The following is a 20,312-nucleotide window of genomic DNA, read 5'->3' as shown; positions in this document are numbered from 1 at the left end:
TTTTTCTTTTTTGCAGAGGGAGACAACACTGCTAACGAAGTATGGAATTAACAGAGATCTCCTGGCAGAAAAAGATACCAGCAATAAAGCCACATATTATCGCTGCTACAAAACTGCTTTCAGCCAATGGTAAACTTTGAAGAGTAGGTGGGAGGGGTGTATTGTTAGATGAAACTGCATTGGTGTAATAGCGAGTTCATTGCTCGAATCCCACAGCAGAACCAATATGTGGTCAGAGAGAGGTCTTACTAGCTGCTTCAAGCCTAAAATGTTGGGGGTTTTTGCCCTGTATATATTTATGATGCAGTAATGTTTGTTTTTTACTGGGAGTTCTCTTAATCGCATTTCTGATTGCCATGAAAATGCTACAGCAAGAGAAACAGACGTTAGGTAGGTGTCAGACTGCTAGCTTCTCCTCCTCTTGATGACAAGTAAATTTGACTTTAATATTGTCTTCAATGCAACTTAAAGAGAAACTACATTGCACCTGAGCACCACAAACCAAAAAATCTATTTAATTCATTTCAATTATTCAAATCAAACTCATCCATGTCTCCGTGCTTTATTTTGCTGAAAATTCAATTTTAACCCCCCCCTTAGCATTTCTGTCTTTGCCCATCTTGAGTAAGGGCAGATGATTAATGTAACATTTACTTCCTGGAATACATCTGCCCTTAGTTCAGGAGTGCAGACAGGAGGGTGTACTTAGTTGAGAAAATGCCTCCACTCCTACTGAAGACTCCTGGGATGTGTGACATCAGTTGCCTAGGCCAGAAACCAGGAAGTAACTGAAGAAATGTAAAAAAAAAAGTAAATATGATACAATTTCTTATCTTTTTACTAATGCTAGTAGGTAAGGATTAAAAATAGTCAATGTTGATTGAGAGAGTGAAGTTCTGCTTAAACTGGCCATAGATGGATTGAAATTCAGCCAGTTCAGCAAGAGCCGGTCAAATTTTTCAAACAAGGGTGCTGGAAGATGTTTCTTGATGAGCCAGCCAATGGGCTGCAACTGCTAATTAGTGTATTTTGACAGAGGAAGAGTTCTGCTGTCGGAATAAAATGGCACCTCGCTTGTGCGATTTTATTTTGATCACTAGTGGCTGATCAAAAAAAAAAAGATCCATCTATAGCCAGCATTAGATTGCAAGGATCCTGTCAGAATAGGAATACGGGAGCTGCCATTGCTGACTTCTTACGAAAATACTAGCTGCCTGGCTGCTGTGCTTATGCTTTGGCCTCAATACTTTCTAAGTCACACAGGTGGAACAAGTATGGAAATCTGGATTTTTGTCTTTCTTCTGCAGGCTTGTTTTAGGCACATGCCTCTGAAGTATTGAAGCCACACACAGTCAGACAACTAGCAATTACAAAAAAAAAAAAAATAGTTGTGAGTTGAGTAATGACAGCTGCCATATACCTTGTTTCCTCTTCTTTCATCTTTAAAATACTGTATATCCTGAATGCACCGCACCAGTAATCAATCTCCTTTAAAAAAATATATATTTTGCATATTTTCCCATTAAAGGAGAAGTACAGCCAAAGCTGTTTGTTCTGCACTCCTGTGACCTGTTTTCATCTGACAGCAGGCTGAAGCCCTTTGTTGGCTAATGTCACTCAGCTGGTCCAGGCTGGGGAGAGTTCACAACTTCAAAGTTGGGATCCACCCCAGAGTCTGGCGCAGCGTTTGGCTCAGCCTCTCAGCGAGCTGCTGAGAGGCTGAGCCAGCTGCTTCCTCCCCATCCACAGCCCAGCGCTCCAGTGAGTGCTAAGGGGGCTGAGCAGAGAGCGGTGACTGACAGTCTCGCTCTCTGATCAGAGTGGCTATGAGAACTCAGGTCATGTGATCACTGAGTTCTCACCCTTACAGCCGGCGGGGGACAGATGCAGCATCAGCCGATGCTGCATCCACCTAGGTAGGTATGATTTAAAAAAAAAATTACATACTGTAATTCTCAAAAAAACAGCAAATGCCATGCCAGTTAAAGTGGACTTAGCATCAGATATATTTTTTACCATTAAGTTCATGTATGCAAAAAATATACAATTCTACGTATTACCTTTCACAGAGATCACAGTACTCGCCTGACAATGCTTTTATCTTTTTTTTTCATAAGGACGGCACCATATTTGTTCAGGTACTACTCAGGATCAGCATCTACTTCATGGAGTGAGCTGCTGGCTCAGAGATAACACAGTTATGTAGATCTTTGTGCAGAGATTGCACATGAGCATCTGGTACCCATGTTAGTTGAGGCATCGTTTCCCTACCACTCTGTATATACTCCTGGCATGTATGCAATCTCACCAATTGCAGTCTCTTGCACTGAGCTTCATATGATTCCTTCTTCCAAGCCAGGTGTTTGGGTATCTGATTCCGTGCTTGATTTTATAATTTGGCAGATTTATAATAAAGAAAATAGGTAGGTAGTAATCCTATTACATATTATTATTATACAGGTTTTATATAGCGCCAACAGTATGCGCAGCGCTTTACAAAATGAAGGTAGACATTACAGTTCCAATACAATTTGGTACAAGAGGAAACAGAGGGCCCTGCTTGTTAGAGCTTACAATCTAACAGGAAGGGTACATATTAATATTTCTTTATTTTTAAAATGTTATTATTAATATTGTCATTGCCAGTAGTTACACAATTAGTATTATTACAATTATTATTTTTAAATTTACTCAAAGCTGATCTGCTGTGTGTTATTCTGTTTTCAGCAATTGATAGGTTTTAGATAAATCTGCTAATGTTGATGAATGTATGAATGACAGGGAATGCAGAATCTAAAATATTATATCTATGGTAATCACCATCAACAAGCCTTCAGCTCGCTATTTGCGGGTCTGGCCTTTGTTTCTGTGCACTACTATGCAAGAAGCAATTAGAAATTGTCTTTGTGTCATCTGGATAGAGTTAAATAAGGACAATATGCCCTCTGGTGTTCATTATTAGTACTGCTGACACACTAAACCTTTAGACAGACTTTAATAAATCTGACTAATTTTCAGAAATGTCAGTCTGCACAGTAATATGAATTGTTATTATAGGTAATATATTAAATCAGTTATTTAAGAAAAAATTTACATATATTTATTTACTTTTTAGAGAACAGCAATTCAATCTGTGAAGTTCAACTTGGTTTAGGCTTATTCACGGCAAGATTTCCAAATAACGCAACATCCACTGCCGCATTTCTTTAAATATTAGGCTGGTATATACATAGCTAGAGGGTTAAAAATGAGACAACGCCCCTACCATGTTAATAAAAGCCTAATTCCCTTCAGCATCAAGTGCATATTTATAGTTGGGGTTCCAATAACAGGACCCCCTTCACGTACCAAGCTACTGGTGCCCCCGGAGGGGGTGTAAGAATTGTAGGTGGGTAATGTGCAGTTTTGTGTTCGTCCCTATGTGACGATGTCATTGAACATTGTTCCCTGCATCCTTATTCCTGGGATCTTCACTGTGTGGTCCTGCCCTTTAGCTGCACGACATTTGCAGCAAAAACTCCTGGCCATGTCTAACTTCTACTGTGCTTGCCCCATACACTCCTATGGCTTGGTCTGTATTCCCCGAATTGGCTGGAGAACTTGAAAAAAATGGACCACCTATAGCAGGGGTGGGCAACTGTGGTCCTCCAGCTGTTGTAGAACTACAAGTCCCATGAGGCATTGCAAAACTGACAGTTACAAGCATGACTCCCAAAGGCAGAGGCATGATGGGACTTGTAGTTCACCAACAGCTGGAGGGCCACAGTTGCCCACCCCTGACCTATAGGAATGAACGGGGTGAGCATGTGCAGTAAAGGCTAGGCATGGTTAGACATATTAGCTGCAAAGGCTGTGCAGCACCAGACAGGGACATACAGTAATGCAAGCGGTCTTCAGGCTTTACAGTACTACACAAGGGGGTAAAAGAACATCAAGAGTAAAGCTTAGGGAAACTATGTTGAAAATGATTATATTGTAGTGCTGAACTAAGTGATCATGAGAGATTCCCATGGTCCAGTTAATATGCTGTAAATGTAGCCTAAAGTGTAACTCCAGCCAAAACTTTTTTCTTTTAGCTTTGGTAAGGGTTAGAACTTCTGTCAGGTTTCTTTTTTACAGTCATAGAGATTGCTCTATACTTCTCAGGGACACAACAGGAGTAAATGGAAATGTCCACAAAATGAGGGAGGATCCCACATCTGACAGTTGTCCCTTGAACAGAAAGATGTCCCCTCCTGGTCTAGTGACAAGCATAACTGTTTGGATTCTCCTTAGTTTCTCTGCCAGTGACAAAGGTTCCCTAGAGAAAATAGATCATTTGGCTCTCCCCAATGGGTACACAACCAGCAAGAAAAAGCCAACAGTTTGTAACCCTACGCCATTATATGCAGACAAAAATATTTTTAGCTGGTGGTATGTTGTGTTTAACCACATATTCAGAAATTTACAAATTAAGAAAATAAGACATTTGAGGCTTATGTTCATTTTTAAGGCCTAACACTGTTAGTTTAATTTAGCCAGCGGGCCGAACAAAATAATAACCTCATTTGTATGGATGGAGGAACGCCCCCCTGTCCGGACATAGTATATTGACAGCGGCACCCACCACTGTCAGAATACATTGAGCAACAGCTGCAGCTGATTGAGCGAAGCCTCTGATAAAAAAAAAAAATTCCAGCATGTCCCTTGGATACACGTTGATCAGTTGATTTCTTTTGAGCAGGACTGACCACACACTGATCACAACATGGACAGTTGGTGTTGAACCATTTGAATTTCTTTCAGTGTATGGCCAGCTGTCCTAGGCAATGGTCCACTAGCTCCTTATAGTAAATACAGCCCTGGTATCAGGACGTGGGGTCCAGCAAGCTAACAATCTTCCATACCTCATTTGAATGTTTAGATGCAATGTTTGGGAAGGGATAAATGGGTGAAATCCATTGGCTTTATTAGTAAATCAGATGTGACGCTGTAGACTGGACCTCGGAAATGGGCCAAGAATATTGCTGGCATAGCGCATATTTATTCACTGTCTATTTATTGTTATCACCTGTTTGTCTGTTTGTCTGTCTCTCTACTCATCCACATGTATGCTCATCTATCCATACATATACATTTTCAAACACAATGCATTTAAATGATAAATTAGCAGCAGTACATATTTACTAAACAATAAATTCTTTATTATTTAGGGCATTTTGTTAGTATTTTTGTGTGTTTTTTGTTAAGCCACTCCCTGCTCTGGATATGGTATGAAGAGAAACAGTAAACATGACTATACATGGAAACTGTTTCCTTTAGATATCACTAAATGATATCTTTAGATTACTATAGACCCATAGGAGACTGATGGCAAGAAATGACCAAGTGGTGAATCGGCTCTGCCCCTTTTTTGTAATATTTTCATTTCAGGATAGGCCTATGTTTGTCTCAAGAATGTTTAAATGTTTATTGTTTGGCTGACAATCTCTGCTAGAAGTCTGTAAGAAGGGTGTTGAGGTTGGCTGGTTTTGGCACCAAAGCACAAGGCTCTATCCCCGCTCATCAAATAGATTTGCTTAACTTTATTGGAAGTATTCAGGAAACAGTATTTTAGTCACATCACAAGGACATAAATTCTGGAGTCATTTGACATTATATAGTCAATCACATTTAGTGGATGGTCTGCAGTTGTCATAGGTGAAAGCATGTGCAGCACTTCAGAAGCCATCTCCCTTACAGTCTCCTCCTCCAGCCATATCCTTTACTCAGGGTCATTAGTACTCACAGAACTGTGCTCTCTGTAGTCACCTCCTAGCTAGGCACCTCTCTCCCGGGAACCCTCCAAGGAAGCAGCCTCGCACAGGGATCTCCAACCTGGCCTGAAAGGCCTTTTGCAATCTGCCCTAGCCCACACCTCCATAAAGAACAGAATCACTACAGCCAGCTACTCCTGCATACAGATCCACTCCACCCAGCCTCCTGCCCTATCCAGGGCTGACATGTCCTAGCTATAGGTTTGGGGTGTTTAGCTTCTATGCGCCAAGTGTGTATGTGCTCCTCCCCCATGTAACCCATATGTGGGTGCTGACTCACCCCTGACATCACTGTTAGAGGGCTCTACCTAAAAGAGGCCTAACACCTGGTGTCACTACCTGCTGTACCAGACATTATTCTGCTACAGAGCCATCTTGTGGCAAAGTAGCTAACTGCACCTTCCTACAAGTCTGTTGCAAGCATCCACTGCTTTTTAAGTAAAATAAAGCTTCTAAAGCTGGTCATAAACTAATAAAATGTCCTTACAATTTTTAATTTGTTTGATTTTTTTTTAACCATGAATAGGGTCAAATCAACATTTGTGTTCAACTGCAGTGATGAGAAAATTCAAAAGAGCAGGATAGAACGTTTTTTCGAATGAAGGAATTTCTAACAGCGAACGTAGTTTTCACTTGGGAAAGTCAATTCTCTCCAAACTACGATGTTAAAAACAAATGTGCTTTGATGGTTTTTGAATGACATTTGTCAAGTAATCAAAAATATTAACATTAGTTTGAAAATCTACTAGTGTAAGGCCATCTTAACTCTTGAATCTCCTGCTAATGTGAGGTTATGTCCCCTTGTTGTTGATCTCCGCCTCATATTGAAAATACTGGCCACCTAAACTCTCATTCACACCATTAATATATTTAACCTCTTCCTGACCATGCTATAGCCAAAAGACAGCTTCTGGGAGGGCATCTATAGATGTTCTCCCAGAACCATGCCCAGGGGCGGACTGACAACTCATGGGGCCCCTGGGCAATAGGGGATCATGGGGCCCCTGTGTCCTTGCCCACACTCAAAAAAAGCCTATAAAAGGTACCAGGGGCATTTCATGGGGCCCCCTGCTGACCCCGGGCCCTCAAGCAGTGCCCGAGTTCTCCAATGGTCAGTCCGCCCCTGACCATGCCCCCCACACATCCCCTGGGGTGTCCTTCGGACACAGCTGAACACAGATTTCGGTAAATGGCCAATCACAGTGGCCATTTACCATGTGATTAGCTGTGTCCAATCACAGCTGATCACATTGCAAACAGACTTGCAGGTTATAAGCCATCCTTTCCTCATGCGCTGCCACAGCTTGAGGAGAGGAGAGCAGGTAACCAACAATTCACACAGGGGACATTTACACTGATAATCAGGGCACTGATCATTAGTGCCCTGATTATCAGTACAGCCCCATCAGTGCTGCCTATCAGTGCCCATCAATGCTGGTTATCAGTGCCCATCAGTGCTGGCTATCAGTTCCCATCAGCACTGCCTATCAGTGCCTCCCCATCAGTGCCTCCCCATCAGTACCGCCTATCAGTGCCCATTAGTGCTACATATCAGTCCAGCCTCATCAGTGCCAATCAGTGCAGTTTCATCAGCGCCCATTAGTGAACCCTATCAATGCCCAACAGTGCAGCTTTATGAGCGCACATCAGTGAAGGAGAGAAATTACTTATTTACAAAATTTTATAACAGAAACTGAGAAAAAAAAATTTTCAACATTTTTGGTCTTTTTTCATTTGCTAAGCATAAAAAAAACCCAGTGGTGATTAGATGCCACCAAATGAAAGCTCTATCTGTTCTTAAGAAAATTGCAACAGCACTGAAAGTTGAAAAATGGCCTGGGCAGGAAAGGGGTGAAAGTGCCCAGTATTGAAGTGGTTAAAGGTCTTAGTCTTGTCTCTCCTGTCCCTTCTTTGCTCCAGGCTACACATAACAAAAGTTCCTGCAGTCAACCCCGATTTCTAGTTTAGTGACTGTTATACATTTCAAATGGCCAACAGCACTTGTAGCCAACATTGACATATCCTAAAAAATGTATACTTTGGAAGGAATACAAGACATGGCAGTCTGTGCACAAAAGGGAACTTCATGATATAAATATTTAATTAGATTTTTTTTTATTTGACAAAGCAGCGCAAACTAATTGTTTTGCGTGCCGTACTGTTAGGCATATGGTGATAATAAATGTTTCTGAGATAATTTATGTAAACAGAAAATCTGTGATGCTTTGTTTTTTAATGCAGATTTCAAGCTGAAAGATGGCTGTGCAGATCTAAAGCTGTACAACTACAGCTGCTTTAAAGGGGAACTGTAGGCTTTTTTCATTTTTTTCAGCTATGCCTTTGAAAGAGGGCAGCCTAATATAAACAACATAGTCACTGCGTGATAAGGTATTAAAAACCTTGTGTCTATAATTTGCAATCAATTTACACAGTGTTGCCATATTTGCTCATTACATATGTAAATTTTGCTTCCTTTGTGACCCTCTCATCCTCTTATCTCCTTGCAGGTCTTCCAGACAGAGTCAATGTGATTGAAAGCAATAGACTATGCAGTTTCTAAGGATTGGTCGCCAGAGACCATGTAAGTTGAACTACCTAGACTAGAGGTGCTTTTTGTTTTACTCCACTTTAAGCTTGCCGCAAGCAACCCCAGTTTAGAAGGACTTTTTTAGTTTTGGACCCCTTAAGAGATAATTGCAGAATTTAGGGATGGTTTAACATAAATGCAGGCTTGCATAAGCGGAGATGGGTGGATCACTGTAGGACTTTTAAAGTGTATTTTCACCTTTTCTGTCAAACTGGGATAAAACCTACTTTATATTCTTATTCACACAGTATAACTTGCAATAATTTAAAAAAAATTGACTTTTTTCATGTTTTTTTCTTAAAATCCCCAAAAAATATATCCAACTTAATTCTTCCCTTCTATTAATGTTTAATAGGGGGCTGGGGTGGTTATGTCTTCCATAATTAATTCTGTACTAGCAGATCTCACTTCAGTTGTAAAAAATGCAATCCTAGGATTGTCATTTTAAGATTTTTTTTTTTAGGAATACTGAATAAATGGGAACACAAATGTGGAAATACACTTTAGTATAGGTCTATTATCTCTCATTGCAGAGCAAGCCATCAGGTTTGCTTTAACACCCCCATCCCAGTTAGCACGTATTCAACTGTCTTTTGCTCCCCACCACTTTGTTCAGCAGCAAGGATCAAAGAAATATATAGCATGGAGATCACTCTCTTTCCTCCCTTGTGACAACTCTGGTGCTTGCCAATGTGCTCAGAGCTATTGCATAAGGACAGGGAGAGTCCTCAGTCTTGTTCTGATTTGAGATTGCAAAAGGTGGTCTTCACATCTGGTGGCTAAATACATACATGGTCCAGTTTTTTCAGTGAGCCCACCGGCTGAACAACTGAAAAACTGATCTGATTTCCCTATTCGCACTTTTGGAGGTGGATGGAGGAATCCCCCCTGCTTCGCTATTGTATTCTGATAGCGGGGAGACTCCCCCACTGTAAGAATACACAGGTCAGTGCTAACTGAGCAGCTTTTAGCTGACAGGGCAGTTGCAGTGGGCACAAATGGATCAACATTTGGCCGATCCCTGCTGAACTGGATGAGTTTTTCATGACTTACCTTTAAGTGTTAGGGGCTGCTTCAGTCTGAGGAAAGAGCATGAGTAGAAAAGTGTAATTGTTGCCAATACCAATTAAATTAGGATTCAGTTTTTATTTTATGAAAGCGTAAACAAGAACTTTTTTTGGTCACCACAATAAGTAATTCTACAGGAAAGGCAGAATAAAAATACAGGTAAAATAACTGTTATGAAACAATCCATATTAGTAGCAAATTGAATAAAGTAAATAATACGAGCTTGTTTAGAACTTATAATGGGTATACATCTGTCAATTTTCAAACATTTCTAAACACTTTCAACTAGATTTAAATCACTAAAAATCCCAAATGAATCATAGAAAACCTACTACATGCAGTTTATTTTTAAATCGTTAAATAAGTTGATGGTAGGTTGCTTTGACCTGCTAGGTGTTTTTTGTGTTTTAAAACTAGGTGAAAGTGTCTGAAATTGTGTGCAAATTGTCATCCGTATGACCATTAGTAAACTAATTGTTCTGGTCTATAATACAACATTTTTTAACACTTCTCTACAACAGCATTAAATTTTATTTTTGAGCACAATGGCGAAGATTAGTGGTGCTCATTTGGTAGTTGTCCAGTGCTATCTCGATGGTCGTTAAGACCTTATTATCATAGAAAATAATAACAATATTACAAGTCATTTTGTTCAGATATTCTCTTCACTTCCTTCATACACAGATTTCTGAGAGAGTAAGACTGGAGGTCATTTCAGACCCTTCATTGTCCACACTATGGCATTTGGCACGGCTGGTTGCTCATGGTAAGTTTCACTGCTACTGTTTTATTGTTTCACTGTACATCAAAGAAGGCCCTAAATCAGCTTAAGTTTAATTGGCAATAAAAGCCAGAAAGAACTTTACCATATCTGGTATTAACTGACAAATATAGAATATAAATATTATGGGGGGTCTGTGACAGATGTTAGGGATTGTATTTAGGTCCACTAAAATGTTACTGGCTGTACAACACTGACATAGATGGAAGAAAATAATCTATTATTGGGTGAAAGGTTGTCAAGTAAAATAATCTACTAAGTACTGCCCTTTGGAAACCGTTTTAATGATAGCAAATGCAGAGTTGAAACCTAGATGGACTCAGAGGGAATCACTGAATCTACCACAGAGACAACCATGTGACAGATAGGAACCCAACATGATTCAGGTTGGTTGAATATTGCCATGCAGGTATGGTCTCTATTTTCTGAATGAAGGTAATCTGTATAATGGTTAGAACAGCACTGGCTGAGCTCCTTGGTCTCCTATTTTCTCTTCTATCCCAGACGCCCTGCAATCACAAGGAGATTTATAGGAGAGTGACACCACCAGCAGTTACTGTCCATGGAAAGATGTATCTCCTACTTCCCGGACTGCAGCAGGGGAGAGGACAGAAACAAAGGGATGAAAGCAGATCTGAGTGAGCGTGTCAATAAAAGAATGAACAGAATGGTTTGGTAGGAAAAAATGACTTGTTATATGGAGAAAAGTCATCTTGTTATTGAAGCACATCATATGTATGCTGATCACCTTTAGATGCAATAACACCACCTTTTGTGCATGTTCAGCTTGTCATGCTCTCTAGCAAGTGAGGTAAAGTACCAGAGTACTTACAGGGTCTTCACAGTTAAAAGGGATGCTGAGAACTTTGGACAAAGCATCTCACCACACACAAAACTTGGCAGCACTGCTGTGATTCCGAAAATGCATATTGCATCCCATAACCGTGGATGAGGTCATGGAAATTAATTGGGAATGTCAGCTGAGATGTAATGATAAAGCAGAAAGAAGCTGAATTATTGCTCCCCATTATGCTTCTTGGGAGCAGTTAATAATCACCGTGACTCCCACTTCAACGTCAGGAACTTCCATAACTCAGCCATCGCTACCTTTCGATTCTAGTGTGTTGGTGAGTGATCTCTGCCTATAAGCCATTGAGCCTCCATTAGACTATAGAAATAATATATAGTATTCAGCACTTTACAGCGAATGTTACAAGCATGATAGCTCATTTCATTACTGGCCCCAAGAGCAAACACCTCCATGATGCTGGGCGCAAAGCACTAAAGACTGACACTGCAAACGTGGCTGACAAACGTGTCAAGAAGCAAAACTCTCTTTAGATCAATAATGGACACATGTAAGATATCAACTTCTTTGAGTGAGGTCCTCCAGGCTGCTGTATTTAGCAACATTTTTAAACTGCTAAAAAAATTTGAAAAATTATATGCACCAGAAACTGATAAATCCCTCATAACAACTTGGTATTCTGGCAATAAAATCTCTCCAAGAAATCCTGGCTTAGACCCCACAGCCACCTTGCTTGGCTCATATCTTTAATCATGTGTAATTTAGTCCTACATCTCAAGTTGAGTTCATATGAATATAGCAGAAGGTTTCTAACCACATTGCCTGGCATGTGGTCTGAGAAGTCATGGTAGGCTGTGGAGTCAGGATCTCAGGAAGGGGGAGTTTCCTTGCCAGGAGTGTTTTATGAAGCTGCCAGATGAATTGACAAGCCAATACAGACTTACCAGTGGTGGATGGACGTATGCTTACAGTAAATTAACCTGTAGCTGAGTGATGTCTTCACTGAGATGTGGTGAGACTGATACATGAAATGAACAAGTCCATCACTGGGAATCTTCACTAAGGTGTCTCTAAGAGATTCATTTTCTGGACAAGGCATCTCTTCTTTTTACTCCAAAAGAAATCTCAGAATAAACCCTAAAAAAGATAAATATTTATGCCAAACAATATTACTTAGTTAGCCCACTAATAGAAATAAGTAACAATGTATAACAAAATTTGATATAAATTTAAACGTAATATTGTTTTATGCCAATGTTTTTTTAAAGTAGTATGATACACAAACAGTAAGACCCCTTTCACACGGAATGGTAGTAACAGGTGGCTGAGCCCCTGGCCTTCCACCTAAATATCAGCCAGAGGAGGCTGTTTACATGGCTTTGTGGGTGCAGCAAATTGAACATGACATGCTATGTTGACAGGTGGTTCATTAGCCCTATAATTAAAAAAAAATAAATAAAAATAGGCATTCAGAAGGTGGCAAGATCACTTCCTAAGCACCTGATAGTAGCTGCTTAGTTGCGCTATGAAACATGATCCACCCCAGATCATCAGTGGAAACCAGTGTGGGAGACATCATGTTAATACCTGTCTGTGACCCACTCCCTACTCCCACAGGCTCGCTAACCTTGTCACCAACTAAATCCTGTCTTGGCCAACCCTACTTAGCATGAGTATATTTACCAGAGGCCGGGACAAATAAATCATTCTGGAGAAGCTCAGCTGCTGCTGGCCACAATGTGAATACATGGGGTTTTTTTTAGTAAACCTGGAGAGTGCAAAATCAGGCTCACTTCTGCGTAGAAACCAATCATCTTCTAACCTCAGCTTGTTCAGTTAAGCTTTTGCAAGAAAACCTGGAAGCTGATTGGTTTCTATGCAGAAATGAGCCTAATTTCGCACTCTCCAGCTTTAGTAAATAAACCGGAAAGTGTCTGCAACTGTAGACTCTAGGGTCCATTAGGGGAAATCTTTAGCTCAAAGAGATGAAGTAATTTCTCTAGAATTTCAGAAAAAAAACTCTTTTAAAACAGTAACAGCATATATGTGGAAGAAGAGACATTACCTTTAACTGATAGGCTGAATGTTAGCTCTTTGGTCTAACAGCATAATTAACAGTTACATAGTTAATGTAGTTGAAAAAACACACAAGTTCAACCAGTTCAACCAACAGAGAAAAGAAAAGGGTAAAAAAACCCCAATAAAGCATGGACCAATTTGATCAGCAGGGGAAAAAAATAATCCTTCCTAATCCCCCAAGAGGCAATCCCTGGATCAACGTTACCTATAAATATTAGTAACCAGTTATATTATGTGCATTTAAGAAACAATCCAGGCCTTTTTTAAAGCAATCCACTGAGCTGGCTAGAACCAACTCTTGAGGGAGTCTATTCCACATTTTCACAGCTCTCACTGTGAAAAAACCTTTCCATGTTTGGAGATTAAATTTCTTTTCCTCCAGACGTAAAGAGTGCCCCCTTGTCCTCTGTGATGACCTCAGGGTGAATAGCTCTACACCGAGCTCACTATATGAACCACTGATGTATTTATACATGTTGATCATATCCCCCCTTAATCTCCTCTTTTTACGAGACAATAAATTCAGTTCCTCTAATCTTTCCTCATAGCTGAGCTCCTCCATGCCCCTTATCAGATTGGTTGCCCTTCTCTGCACTTTCTCCAGTTCCACAAAATACTTTTTGTGAACTGGTGCCCAAAACTGAACTGCATATTCCAGATGAGGTATTACTGCCCATAGATGCCTATAGTGAACTAAGTTGGCATTCAAAAAAACCCTTTGATTAGAGGGTACCTTTAAAATTGACCTGTCCATTACCCATGCAGGGGAATGTAACAGGCTTATGGTAATGTTGGTTGCCACTCAGTCACCCAGCACTATCACGTGGGAACAATAGAAATTTCTCAGCCCATGAACTGTGGAGCTTACATGGGCTACATTTTCAGTCTTGTGGATAAACAGCTCAGGAGGGGATGGAAAGCAGGTTGGTATAGCCAATCAGGGGGACCAGCATTAATGTGGACCTGCTGCTTTGCCCTGGAGACTGAAATGTAAGCTACAGTTGCTGAAACAAATACGAGCAAGGTGTACAAACGTCCTTGTAAAGGCTACATTACTACTGTTCTGCCAGAGGTTTGGGAGTTCTGTAATTAACATGTAATTAAGCAATTACAGCCTAATGATATATGTTGCAACATTAGTTGATTAATTGCAGCTAGAATAAAAATCATGGCATTCAGCCCAATTATTGAGTTCATTCTGTGTGTTTCTGCTCCTGTGAAATAAGTGAAAATCATTAGCTATAATTGTTGAAAAATAATAGGAAAATAATTTCGGTAAATATCTAACTAGGAAAGTTTAGAATTTTCTAAATTTATATGTGTCAGGATGGTATTTTAGAAAAGATAACTCTTCTGAGTCTATTTGATGTAACAGTGCACATAGCTGTGATATAGAAGTAGTTACAGTGCCTACAAAATATCTTTTTTTTTGCAGGTAAAACACCTGAAAACCTTAATACTGATCATGTTATTTAGATTACCCTCTATCATTCCTAAATAACAATACTCATATTCTGATTATTAAAATGATATCAAACCCCTAGCTTTTTAGCAGCTGACTTATTCACTGACTGAGTGTACAGTTTCTCTATCTTTTAATCCTTGCCAGGGGTGGACTGACAACTCATGGGGCCCCCGGGCAAGAGGGGATCATGGGGCCCCTATGTCCTTGCCCACACTCAAAAAAAGCCTATAAAAAGTACCAGGGGCATTTCATGGGGCCCCCTACTGACCCCGGGCCCTCGGGCAGTGCCCGAGTGTTTGAATGGTCAGTCCGCCATAACCACTGGTTTCAGTTTCAGGGTGGCTCCTTTCTCTTGCAGCATCCTGTGGCATCACCCTTTCATGCAGGGACTAGAGTTGTGACTCACTACACTGTATGCATTAATAGAAACACACAGCCCCCTGGCCTAGGATGTCAAGGCACTCCCCTGCTCCTCCCTCCTTCTCCCACACCCTTTTCCAACTAACAGACTGACTATAAATTACACTATTCACTGTTAACTCTTTCCTGTGAAGAATGGAAGTTCAGGGAAGCAAAACAGAGAGAGCAAGAGCCAGCAGAACTGAAAGATGTAATTTGCAAGTGCTAGGGTAAGAATTCAAAGAAATAGCATACTGAGAAATGTTTATTTTAATGTGCTCAATGTCTTAAAGTGTTACTAAACCCAAAACAGTAAAATCAGTCTGTAAATACAGTAAAGCATGCTTGTTATATTCACTGTGGAACCTAAGGGGTTAATCCACCACATTGTGTAAAAAGGATGTTTGATCCTGTCTTCTCTGATCCTCCCCTTCTTCCAATGTCTCCTAAATATCTCCTGATAGAACAGAGGGTCGGGGGCAAGCTGCACATGCTCCGTTTGGTGTGTATTGCTACAAAAAAAATTTTTTTTGGGATAGTACATGGGATTGGCACAGGGCTAATCAGCACTGTCCAGACAAAGGTCAGGGGTTCTGCATCCTCCTAGAGCAAAATGGAAACGCCTACTGCAAGCTTTAACCAGTGCTTTGCTGGACACTGATATAAGTCACAAGACTGCTCTAACTGCTGATAAGAAAAGGTATTTAGCAGTTTATATTTAATAAAACAATTGCACTTACATGTTCTGTGTACTGTGGGAGACCATATATAGCGAATGCAGAGTCCTGGGTTTAATAACACTTTAAGCTAAAAAATGCTGAGGGTACAATACTGCTTTAAAGTTCTTTTAGATTAATCCAGTTTGCAATGTGCTGATTGTTCATGTAATGGGAGCCAAACTTTTGAAACCGGATGTCTCATTGCTTAATGGGGATTACATACTATACAGCCTTTATACCTTGCACTATGTTATGGAATAAAGTAATCTGTCTTTAACTGTTTATGTAGAAATTACAGTCTTTGTACCTAAAGAGAGCCTGATCTGTAAAAGCTTTTCTCCACTGCTGACCTACCATGCCTTCCTCTGTATCTTGTCTCTGTGTGTGGAGGTGGCTATTTCGGCAGAGGCAGAACTTTGATTTCTTATGTTATAGTTTCCCCCTGATGACTGGTATTGGAATGAGTGGAGAGGGAATAATCAGAAAGCAGCAGAAAAGGTCAAGGAAGCACAGATTCACAGAATGGATGGAGCAGAAGCAGGGAGATCTATACACTGTACAGGGCCATCTTTAATATTAATTGGACTCTAGGCAAACATTTTCTTGTCCCCCCAATGCAAATTTGCTGGGGGGTTGATGGGATCAGTGGCAGTGGTGTGTGGGATGGGATAAGTGTCAGTGTTGGGGGGATGGGATGAGTGACAGTGCTGCTGGGGGGATGGGATGAGTAACAGTGCTGCTGGGGGGACGGGATCAGTGGCAGTGCTCGGGGGGACGGGATCAGTGACAGTACTGTAAGGGGGATTTAGACTGACACCAGTGTAAGGGCAATTCTGCCCTTACCACCGGTGTAAGGGGAAATTTACACCGACCACCAATGCAAAGAAGAAGTTACACTGACAAACAATGTAATGTGGGAATTTACACCAACAACCAATACATTTCTACATTGGCCACCAATGTAAAGGGGAATTTACACTGACCACAAATTTAGGGGGGGCTTCTACAAGGGCCACCAATGTCAGGGAGGATTTGGCAAGTTAGGATTTTTTACCGACCAATATAAAGAGGAGTTTGTACACTGGCCACCAGCGTAAAGGGGATTTACACTGACCACTAATGTAACAGGAGCATTCACAGTGACCACAAATGTATGGAGGAATTTACACTGACCACCAATGTAAGGGGGACATTCATACTGACCACTAGTGTGAATGAAAGGATTCTACACCATGCCACAATGTAATGAGAAGATATATACAGACCACCAATGTAATTGAGGCACTTAGCCTATGTTCACATTTGTGCGTGTCAGGAACACATGCAAAGTCACTTTCCTTACATCACAGAAACACGTTGGTCTTTAGCACATACACAGCAGTGGCATTAATTGTTAATGACACCCTCGCACATCTGCTGACACTCCCTTTTTCACATGCACCAAAATTCATGGTGCTGTGGTACTGTGTGGCTCGCCATGATTTTGCAAAAAGGGTCAGGGGCTTTTCTTCCGCATTTTTCCTACATGTGATGTACATCTTTATCCACCCTGTAAGTACAGCTTTACATCCTAAATTTCCCTGCTAACCTCTGCACCCCAAACCTCCGCTATCTTCACTCTAACCTTCCCCCCACCTTAACTCCACATGCCTTCTCTGCTCATCTTTGCACCCACCTTCCTTACCCCTGCTTGCTCACCTGTGCAGCCCAAACTGTAATTCCTTTTCTGCCTACCTCTACACACACACAACACTTTGTTACCTCTGTAGAACAGGCTGATGGTAGGTTCAGTGACCACAGTTGCAGGCAGAAATTTCAAACATGCCCCTGTTTACTTCCCTAGTGGGCAGCATTCAGCAGAGGTGATGGTGGCTGGAACCTCAGCAGGGCAGATGAATGCCACCGTTATTTACATATGAATACCACATTGCTGTCACAATTTACACATGAATGTTGCCTCTATTTACATATGAATGCTGGTTATTTACATGTAAATGCTAACATGGTCTGAACACCTAAGTCATCTGTACATGGCAATAGATCAGAGCTGGGCAGCATATGTGACAGCACTTCACACTGAGATATTGGGACACAGCCCAGGACAAAGACTTCAAGGGACAAGGTTATGTAAACTAAGGCAGTTTGCAAGTATAGGGCAACTGCTTTGGGCCCCACCACAATGAATGGCCCCAGGGCAGCTGCCCCTTTTGCCCCTTCTTAAAGACGGCCCTGACACTGTAGCCAGCAAGGAGAACAGTGAGTGACATCACTAAATCTCACCCAGACTAGAAGTCAGGCAGCAGTGCCTCTCACACTGAAGATATACATCTATGAAATTGTAGACATAGGAATGCCTAGGCACACTCACATGACAGGAAGTGCTCTCGTATCATAAAGGAGGAAATCAACACTATTCATATTTTTAGCCGTTCCCTATATATTTAGCCGTTCCCTATAAGGTACTGTAGAAAATCTTCCATTTTTGAGGACCACTTAAATAGAAACTAGTGTTTTACAGCATGCACTTCTTTATGGACGTGTTGTCATTCTTCATCTTAAATACACTTATATGTGATTTTCACATTGTTAAATGCTTGATATTCCGTGTTTTTGTATTAATATAGAGATTTGAAGATTAGCCACTAGAGGAAGCAAGCATTTGCGATTATTTAAAGCGGTAGTAAACCACAGGTAAAAAAATAAAAAATTCCCCTGCAAGGTAATGTCATAATCTGCTAGTATACATTGCATACTAGCACATTATGAAGGACTTACCTTAAAACGAAGCCCTCCTGGGGCGTGCTGTCACCACTGCAGAGGCTTTCACCTTCTTCCAGTCTCCCTTCCAAGTTCACGAGCTCTGGTCGTCTGACTGGCCAAGCCACAATGATGACATCACTCCTGCACATGGGCATGCCACACGGGTATGCTGTTCCTTCAGAGCGCATGCGCCAGCTCTCAAAAAGAGCAAATATCTCCTAAACAGTGCACGTTTAGCAGATATTCGTTTTGTCTACAGGTAAGCTTTATTATAAGCTTATCTGTAGTTAAAAGTTAAAAAAACCCCAGTTTATTACCACTCTAAAGTGATTGTAAAGCCATTAAGGTTTTCTATTCTATGCGTGAAGGTAAAAAAAACCTTCTGTGTGCAGCAGCCCCCCCCCCCAAGACTTACCCAAACCCCCTTTCGATCTAACAATGTGCATGTGCACAAGAGCAGTGGCTCTTGCAGGACTCTCCCTCCTCATTGGCTGAGACAGCAGTGGGAGCCATTGGCTCCTGCTACTGTCAATCACAGCCAGTGAGCCAATGAGGGGAAAGCAGGGGGCAGGGCTGAGACATGCTCTGTGTGTGACTGGACTCGCAGAGCAGTGGCTCGGTAGAAAGATTGCTTGGGGGGCTCCATAGCAAGCTGCTTGCTATGGGGGCACTCAGCAGGAGGGAGGGGCCAGGAGTGCCAGGGGGACCCAAGAAGAAGAGGATCGGGGTGCTCTGTGCAAAACCCCTGCACAAAGCAGGTAAGAATAACATGTTAATTATGACTTTAAGATCAGCTATCCTTCACATAGAGAGTGCATTTAAAAAAAAATATTTTTTTTTAATGAGTCAGAGGACTTTTTTTTTAATGAGTCAGAAAGAACAATAAAGCACAGCCAGCATGGAGAGTAGATCCTATGTACTGTATGTCATGTGTAAGTATGGCTACATTCATTTACATATATAATTGCAAACCATACAAATAAGGTTTTTAAAGATTATTTTCATACAACGATTATTTACATCTAGCTGATCCATTGCATATCTAAAAAATACCTTTAAGAATGACTTTTCCTTGCTCACTAGCCAAGCACAACTTCTGGCAGAGAATCAGAACCCGGAGCATTAAATTACACAGTAATCAGTGGTGCTTTGTGGTCTAACAGAAGGGAATATGTGACCAAGAACACAAGAGGGAGCAGAGTAAAAAGGAACAAAAAAATGGTTACAGTGTACACAGGAATAAATATTGGAAGTATTCTGATATTGATAGAGTGGGAGAATGTCCTTGTGACATGGACAGAATACAAGGGAGCAGAGAGAGGGAGTGAAGGGGGATCAGTAAGGACAGAGCGAGAATATTGAGTGTAATAAAAATTCAGCGGCCTGATGCCTCATGCTGTGTGCACCTGTCTGAGCGGAAGACAATGCCTTCGTCTCCCTCCCCCTTCACTCTGTGCTACAAAGAACAGTGCTGCACCTACACTAAGCAACCGCTTATAGTGTTCACAAATGGAGGAGGAACACATTGCCTGCATACAACACTTTGCTATTATCCCCTGCACTCATTTCCGTTTCTACATCTGCATTCTGTATAAGGTTCTATGGAATTCATAGCATCGTGTTCAACTCAATCAGATGTTAAGGGTCTATTAACTACCATATGGCTTTATTGAATAAAAAAGCACAATGATTTGCTGAAACCTTCATCGACCATTCAGATCTTAACAGACCATCTGACTGACCCCTAGAAAATACTGAGCTCCATGCTCTGCTTTTTGTCTTATACTACTGGAGAAGTACTCAAAATGCATTACTGATTTAGTAAACATAGAAAATCTGATACCACAGATT

At 41.0% G+C, this 20,312-nt stretch overlaps 1 long non-coding RNA gene across 1 annotated transcript; it reads left to right on the top strand.

Moving 5' to 3' along the window:
* Positions 1 to 10,000: 10,000 nt before the first annotated feature.
* On the top strand, positions 10,001 to 11,748 carry LOC149450782 (uncharacterized). Its single transcript, XR_016315194.1, has 2 exons — positions 10,001 to 10,216; positions 10,736 to 11,748. It is a non-coding gene; the product is annotated as an uncharacterized LOC149450782 (long non-coding RNA).
* Positions 11,749 to 20,312: the final 8,564 nt, after the last annotated feature.

Source organism: Staurois parvus, unplaced genomic scaffold (assembly GCF_062004578.1).
Source record: "Staurois parvus isolate SC_StPar_1 unplaced genomic scaffold, SC_StPar_1.0 ptg000562l, whole genome shotgun sequence".
Lineage (NCBI taxonomy): Eukaryota > Metazoa > Chordata > Amphibia > Anura > Ranidae > Staurois > Staurois parvus.
The sequence above is the reverse complement of the archived record's forward strand: the minus strand, read 5'-3'. Positions and strand labels throughout refer to the sequence as shown.